Raw genomic sequence first — 8,588 nt, 5'->3', positions numbered from 1 at the left:
CAACACACCAACACTAAGAATGTTGATCTTGATCCCTTCAAGAACACACAACACTTCTCAGAAAACACACAAAGGTTCTTGTTCAACAAATACAAGGATTACACTTGGTACAGAAGCAAATCTGAAATCAATACAAGAGAAAATCATATCTCACACTTTTTGATCAATCTCAATCTCTAAGCAATCTCAACTCTTTGAAAATCTCAATACTTGTGTAAGTGTTAAAAACTCAAATATGTTTTTCTGAATATATTCAAAGATGTTGTTTGTTATCAAATCTTAACAAACTATTCATTGCATTTAAAGATTGGTCAAAGCATTAATAACTGGAGCGTAAGCAGTTAGAAAATCATTTAATGCTTAGTCAAAGCACAAACCATTTTTCTGTTATGGTACCAAAACAAACAATCGGTTGTTTCCACGAATCAATCGGTTGTTTTGGTTTTGACAGCTCAACCATTTGAAAAATAGTTTTCAACCTTTTCTAAAAACACCTGAGTATAAAACAATCGGTTGTTTCGACAAAACAATCGGTAGTTTTTCACTTAGTTTGAAAAACACATTTCCTTTAAAAAAATTGAGAATGCCTATGCTTTGGATTCAATCAAGAGTGGATTACATAACTCAATCTACCCCAGATCCTATCTAAGACAACTCAGCAACACCAAGCACAGCCTAGCCTTCAACATCCTTCAAAGGGTTTGGATTCTTCAAAGCTTGAACACCACTTTGTTCAACAATCTCTCCCTATTTGATGAAGACAAATCCCTGGTGCTTGTGTTTCATCTGATTGAATCTGAAGCAGTAACTGCAAAAATAGCATATCTACCATCTAATGCTTCTTACAACAGCAGGTTAGATTTCACACATTTAAAGCATATAACCTGATAAATAATCGGTTGTTTACTCGAAACAATCGGTTGTTTCTATTAGTAGCAACAAAAAACAGTTTTATATCAGATATTTTAACAGAATTAAACAGTTTCTAATAAGGATACACAAGAACAAATTATTCTCCCCCTATTTGTCTTCACAAATAGACTTTAACAATAACAAAACAGATTTAAGAGAGATTATTAAGATCAAGAATACCTAACTCATTTCTTAGAAAGAAGAACCTCTCTTTTGGTAGAGGTTTTGTGAAGATGTCAGCTAACTGTAGTTTGGTCGCCACAAACTTCACTTCACAGTTCCCATTGTTTACATGATCCCTGATGAAAGGATGCCTTATCTCAATATGTTTGGTCCTTGAGTGCTGAATCTGATTTTTGGTAAGATTGATGGCACTTGTGTTATCAGACATCAAAGGAACTTTGCTGATTTGTAATCCAAAGTCTGCTAGTTGTTGTTTGAGCCACAGAATCTGTGCACAACAGCTTCCAGCAGCAATATATTCCGCCTCAGTAGTAGAGAGAGCAACACAAGCTTGCTTCTTGCTATGCCATGAGACTAGGCTTGAGCCAAAAGGGTGGCAAGTGCGACTTGTGCTCTTTCTATCTAGCAAAGTCAGAATCTGAATCACCAATTAAATGAATTGAAGAGTGAGAAGGATACCATAACCCAACATATGATGTTCCTTTGAGATATTTCAGAATTCTTTTGCAGCTTTGAAGTGACTCTTTAGGATTTGCTTGATATCTAGCACATAGACACACTGCAAACATGATGTCTGGCCTACTAGCTGTTAGATATAGCAAAGAGCCAATCAATCCTCTGTATTTAGTTTGATCTACACTCTTTCCAGCAGTATCATCATCCATGTATCAGCTTGATGGCATTGGAGTGCTTGCTTCTTTGCAACTCTCCATTTCAAATTTCTTGAGAATCTCCTTGGAATACTTTGACTGACATAGAAAGATCCCATCCTTTGTTTGCTTAACCTGCAATCCAAGAAAGTAAGACAGTTCTCCCATCATAGACATTTCAAACTCACCTTTCATTGCAACCACAAATTCTTCACACAAACTATCTTGTGTAGCACCCAAAATGATGTCATCAACACAGATTTGCACAAGAATTATTTCTGCATTTGACTTTTTGATAAAGAGAGTCTTGTCTACCGTTCCCCTTTCATAACCATGAGATAGCAGAATGTTGCTAAGCCTCTCATACCACTGCCTTGGAGCTTGCTTCAGTCCGTACAAAGCTTTCTTCAACTTGAAGACATGGTTGGGATGTTTATGATCTTCAAAGCCCGGTGGTTGATCCACATACACTTCCTCATTGATGTAGCCATTCAAGAAAACACTCTTGACATCCATTTGGAAGAACTTAAAACCACTCATACAAGCAAAAGCAAACAGCAGCCTCACAACCTCCAACCTTGCAACAGGGGCAAAGGTTTCACCATAGTCTATGCCCTCCTCTTGATTCTAGTCTTTGGCAACTAGCCTTCCTTTTTTCCTTGTGATCACACCATCTTGATCCAACTTGTTCCTGGAAACCCACTTTGAACCTATAATGTTCATTTCATCTGTTCTAGGGACAAGAAACCATACCTCATTCCTTGCAAACTGATTTAACTATTCATGCATAGCTTCAGCCCTGGTAGTCGGAAGTGATGACGTGGCAGCAAGCTATTATGTAGGCGTGTTGAGCAGGGCCCATGGCTGGCAGAAGGGAAGGAAGTCGAGGGGATCGTGTGGTCGCCAGTTATTAAGATGGCGTGCTCCGATCTCTAGCATACCTAAACCGGCGGTCACCAGGTTTGTGATGTAGTCGCCGGATGCGAACCCAGACGACCTAGTGGTTAGAGATCGCCGAAACGAGGATATCGCTGAAGATGAAGTTGTCAGATAGTTATTTCCTAGCTGGCGAGAGGCTGAGGTCGGGTAACGGCTTACCTGAACATGCACGGTGAAGCAAGAGAAGTAGATCATGAAGGCGGCCGGCGAGACCACAGGGAAGGTGTGTATGAAGGCACCCGTACTCGCCACGCAGAAGGGATCACGCTCCAAGGCAGCTATGCACTGAGTTGTTCCATGCATAAGTAACTTAGCCAAAAGCCTGAACAGTAAGAAGTGGCGCCCAAGTCAAGGATGCTCCAGATGGTGACACGTGTACAGCTGGATGCGAGCCACGTGTCCAGATGTGTAACTGTCAAGAGAGAGAAAGTGCGCAGGTATATAAGAGATTCTAACGAACTTCTGAGGTACACACGTTTAGATTACTTCTTTACGCTTGCGAGAACTTGAGTACGCTGAGAGAGAATTTTGCACGGTTCCTTAGAGTTCTTGAGTTTTCTCTTAGTATTTGGTGGTTCAGTCGCTGACTTGGGCGTCGGAGCGTGATCGGCCGCAGCGGCGCCGTTCTGTCTTTTGAAGGTTCTTGAGGTGAATCACGGTGAAGGACGGAGGCTAACACGGCGCAGAAGTCGATCCAGGTTTGACGAGGCAAGGTTCTTGCGTCCCGGTCAAGAGGCAGGATCAGGTTCAATTTGAGAGACAAAAGCTGTGTGCCTGCAGAAGTTTGAGATGGAGCTACGTGTGGAGACACCTTCCTTTATCTGCGCTATGATGTTTTCCACTGACAGATCTCTAGAAATCCTCCACTCTTTGGGCATCTCACTCTATTGCAGAATTTCAATCGGTTGTTTCTGCGAATCAACCAGTTGTTTTTCTGCACAGATTTCCAGCTTCTCCAAACTGATGCTTTGTTCATCCTCTTCAGCTCTGGTCTTCGGGATTTGGATGTTTCTGTGATCTACCTCATCAAAGACAACGTGAACTGATTTTTCTACAGTCATCAACCTCTTATTGTAGATTCTATATGCATGACTTGTGAGAGAGTACCCTATGAAGATGCCAAGATCCACTTTCTCATCAAACTTCCCCAAGTTTTCCTTTCCATTCTTGAGAACGAAACAACTGCAGCCAAAAACTCTGAGATGGTTGATGTTAGGCTTCCTTCCATTGAAGAGTTCATATGGAGTCTTCTTGAAAATGGGCCTAATAAGCACTCTATTCATCACATAACAAGAAGTGCTCACTGTATCCGCCCAAAAGTAATTAGGAAGAGATGATTCACTAAGCATTGTCCTTGCTAGCTCTTCAAGAGACCTGTTCTTCCTCTCTACCACACCATTCTGTTGTGGAGTTCTTGGTGCAGAGAAATTGTGCAGAATTCCCATCTTTTCACAGAACTTGCTAAACTTCTTATTTTGGAATTCTCCTCCATGATCACTTCTAATAGAGCGTATGTTGTTGTTCTTTGTATTTTTCAACCTTCTTGTTAGCTTCTTGAATGCAGAAAAGGCATCACTCTTTGATTCCAAGAAAAGAGTCCAAGTGTACCTCTTTGGTGTTGGGTAGACAAATTTCACATGTGTTTGACTTGAACATCACTTGATATCCCTTGTCACATAGTTGGCTAATGCTCAACAGATTGTGCTTTAGATCTTCTACATAGAGCACATCATGGATGACCAAGATGTCTTTGTCTCCTATGGATCATCTCCCAAGAATCCTTCCTTTGTAGTTGTCCCCATAGGTGACATGCCCTTCTTGCTTAAAGGAGATGCTCAAGAACTTTGATTTGTCCCCTATCATGTGCTTGGAACATCCACTATCCAAGTACCATTGTTGGTTGCTCTCCTCCAAGATTTCCTACAAAGAAGATTTTCATGTACAAAGATTTGGTCCCCTTATGAATGTGGGTCCATTTGGTTTACATTCATCAATTGAACCTTTACTGCACTTAGGAATCCACTTCATAAAGCCCCTAGGAACAACATATTTTTTGATTTTACAGAACCTCACAGAATGGCCTCTTTTCATGCAATAGAAGCATGTAACAATCGGTTGTTTCGATGGTCCAATCGATTGTTTTTCTGGCTTTTTCGAAAATGATTTTGAAAATCTATCTTGTTTGTTTTGTGGGTTAAAGCCCAATCCAGCTTTTCCAAAAACACAGTTTTGAGATGCCAAGACATTCTCAAAGTTGGATTGACCCTTAGAAATCTTATCCACAGTTTTAACAAGATAGTGGACCTTCTTTTCAAGATTTTCGCAATTTTCGCAAACAAGAGTATCACACTTGCAAGAGGAGTTTTTGTAAACAATTTCAAGGTTTTCAAAATCTGATTTTGAATTTTCGAATTCCTCTTCCAGTGTTTTGACTTTGTTTTCAAGCCAACTACTCTTTTCCTTTAACCGATTGTTCAAGAGGGCCAATCGGTTGGCTTCTTCATGCGTTTATTGAAAGGCTTGAAACAATTGACCATAATTTTCAGAGTTTGAGGAGTTAGATGAACTTACACTACTTGAGTCATCCTCCTTTCTGGCCATGAAGCAGAAGTTGAGGCTTTTCTTGTTTTGCCTTCTTTTCCTTCTTGCTTGACTCTTTGACCTTGCCTCCTTTGGTTCATTGTTTCCATGATCAGCCTTGATTGTGTCCCACATCTCTTTAGCAGTTTTGCATTTTGATACCCTGAAAAACTCATTAGTATCTAGTGCAAAAGCTATTATGTTTTGAGCAGTACAATCAAGCTTGGCCATTTTACATTCATCATTGGTCCATTGAGACCAAGGTTATGAAATGAAAGAACCATTCTGTTTAAACTTTGGAGTGTAAGGACCATTCTCAATTGAATCCCAAATTCCTTGATCAATAGATTCCTCAAAGATTTTCATTCTGGCTTCCCAATACTTGTAATTCAATCCACAGAATAAAGGTGGTTTGTAGATTGAAGCACCTTCCTCAAAAGATTGTTTACCAGCCATAGAAAAAATATTTTTGGATCAACATGAATAACTTTCAAGAACCAAACTCTCGATGCCAATTCTTAGAATGTATGGCTTTAAACTAGAGGGGGGGTGAATGGTTTAAAGAGGGATTTCGAAAACTTTTAAGCCTTGAATGAAATTACTTTGAGAATATCTTGATTAAGAAATCAGTTTTTCAAAACACAAAGCTAAAAGCACAACACCAGCAAAACAATCGGTTGTTTCGCAAAAACAATCAGTTGTTTATACCAGTTTACAAATATCAAAACTGAATTTAAAGAGTTAAGGGATAGATAAAAAGCCCACACAGATTTGTACTGGTTCACTCTAAATCCAGAGCTACATCTAGTCTTCTCAGAAACCACTGAGGAACACCACTAAGTAATCAAACGTAGATCACTTACAACACAACTGAGAAAGTGACCTTGATCCCCTCAAGACACACACTTCTCTTGGCCAACACACCAACACTAAGAATGTTGATCTTGATCCCCTCAAGAACACACAACACTTCTCAGCAAACACACAAAGGTTCTTGTTCAACAGATACAAGGATTACACTTGTTACAGAAGCAAATCTGAAATCAATACAAGAGAAAATCGTATCTCACACTCTTTGATCAATCTCAATCTCTAAGAAATCTCAACTCTTTGAAAATCTCAAAACTTGTGTAAGTGTTAAAAACTCAAATCTGTTTTTCTGAATATATTCAAAGATGTTGTTTGTTATCAAATCTTAACAAACTATTCATTGCATTTAAAGATTGGTCAAAGCATTAATAACTGGAGCGTAAGCAGTTGGAAAATCATTTAATGCTTAGTCAAAGCACAAACCATTTTTCTGTTATGGTACCAAAACAAACAATTGATTGTTTCCACGAATCAATCGGTTGTTTTAGTTTTGACAGCTCAACTGTACCGTCCCGTCCCCGGGCGTTGACCAAAGTCAAAGTCAAGGCCAAAGTCAAACATATGGTGGGACCCATCAAGGGGGCCCAGGGAGGAAAGTCAACAGGTTGACCGCTTGAGGCGTCGCCAGGTGGAGGCGTCGCCAGGTTGAAGTGTTGCCAGGATGAGGCATTGCCAGGATGAGGCATTGCCAGGATGAGGCGTCGCCAAGTTCAGACGTCGACGGTGTCACCCCCCGATACCCACGGGTAGGAAAGACCGTGGAGGGGGCAACACCATAAGAGGCCACGGTACGGGCGAGGAGGCCTCGGACCCTAGTACCTTAGAACAGTAATGAAGAGAAGAGAGAGGTGGCTTCAAGGCCATAGTTCTAGTACCAGTAGGGGGTAACCGGACTCGTGAAGTACCCACGCCACCTCTGGAGACCCCTGGGACAGATACGACCCATGAGAGGGCCACACCCAGGGGCGAACCATGTGCGTAGTACGAGAGGAAGGTAGATACACTCCCAGGGCGAGTGACTAGAGGCTGGGGCGCATGAGTTGGCACCCAGAAAGTCACGCCTCGCGCCAGATGCACTTCGAGGAAGGAGGACTTACACGATGGAATATCCCTAAGTTGGGTTACGGCGTTGTAAGGCCCTCCACATAGAGTAGCGATCAAGCCAGAAGGACACATGGTAGTGAGCACTGAAACATCAAGGTGTATAAGTTTCTCTGAAAGTTTACTAAGGTACGTTTTTACTCAGTTTACATTTTGAACGCTTTAAAGCACTTTAAACGCCTTAAATGCTTTAAACGTTTTAAACGCTTTAAACGTTTTAAACGCTTTCAATGCGCTTTAAAACTCTTTAAATGCTTTAAGCATTTAAAAGGGTCTTTAGATGTTTGAGACAAGGATCCAGACTCAGTTTTTCATACACACACTCTAGTTGCTGGCGGACTGACTCTCAGTAGGCGAGTGATTAGAGGAAAAAGTCAGTTATTCAATTATTTACCACCTTCAGAGCATCCATTCACGATGCTCTGAGACGGAGGTGTATTGGTGTTTCTTGCTTGCTGACTTGATCGTCGGAGTGCAAACGGCCGCGATGGCGCCCCTTTTGTTCACTTCTTTTCAGGTGCTCGCGGTGGAGGGAGGCGAAGATCTGAGGAGAACACGAAGGTGCCCTAGCTCGCGAGTAGAAGCCACACACGAAGACTTTCCCAGTCAACCGGCGGGAACATTTGGCGCCCACCGTGGGGCCCGATTTAAAACATCAGCTCCCACCACAAGTGTGAAAGGTTTTGCAGTCACAGTTTTTTAGATCAGCTTGTTCAGTTCGAGTTCCCAACGTTTTCTTGAGTTCCTTGGAGTTTCAAGACATCGCAGAAGATGAGGACCACGAGGCAAGGTTCGACGCGCGCTGAGATTGAAGAGATGACCATGCAGCAGGTCATGGATATGATGCAGGGATTACAGGAGGCAATGGTGGGGTCGAAGGTTGAGCAAGAGCGCATGCAGGCGGATCTCGCGGCGTCTCAGGCGAGAAATGAGGAGCTCTGTCGCGCGAACGAGGAGTTGCGCCATGGGTTGTGCAACAACTCAGGGCAACGCGACATAGATGAGCCCGAGCGTTTCACTCCACCAAGGGAGTTCTCTACGCCTTTCTCGCAGTTGATTCTGGAGACGGTGATCCCCAACATGTTCGCAGGGCCCAAGGTGACCTTCACGGGGATGGAGGACCCCAAAGCACATCTCACTGCGTTCCACACGCAGATGATTCTGGTAGGTGGCTCCGACGCCGTAAAATGAAAGCTCTTCATGAGCACCTTGACTGGGATGGCCATGGACTGGTACATCAACCTTCCGAATGGCCATATCACCTCCTTCGCGCAGCTTTCACAGCTGTTCAGGGAGCAGTATCTAGCAAACAAGGCTCCACCACCAGTCTCGTACGACTTGTTCGATGTAAAG

Source organism: Phaseolus vulgaris, chromosome 1 (genome assembly GCF_000499845.2).
Source record: "Phaseolus vulgaris cultivar G19833 chromosome 1, P. vulgaris v2.0, whole genome shotgun sequence".
NCBI classification, from domain to species: domain Eukaryota; kingdom Viridiplantae; phylum Streptophyta; class Magnoliopsida; order Fabales; family Fabaceae; genus Phaseolus; species Phaseolus vulgaris.
Note: the sequence above shows the minus strand (reverse complement) of the source record.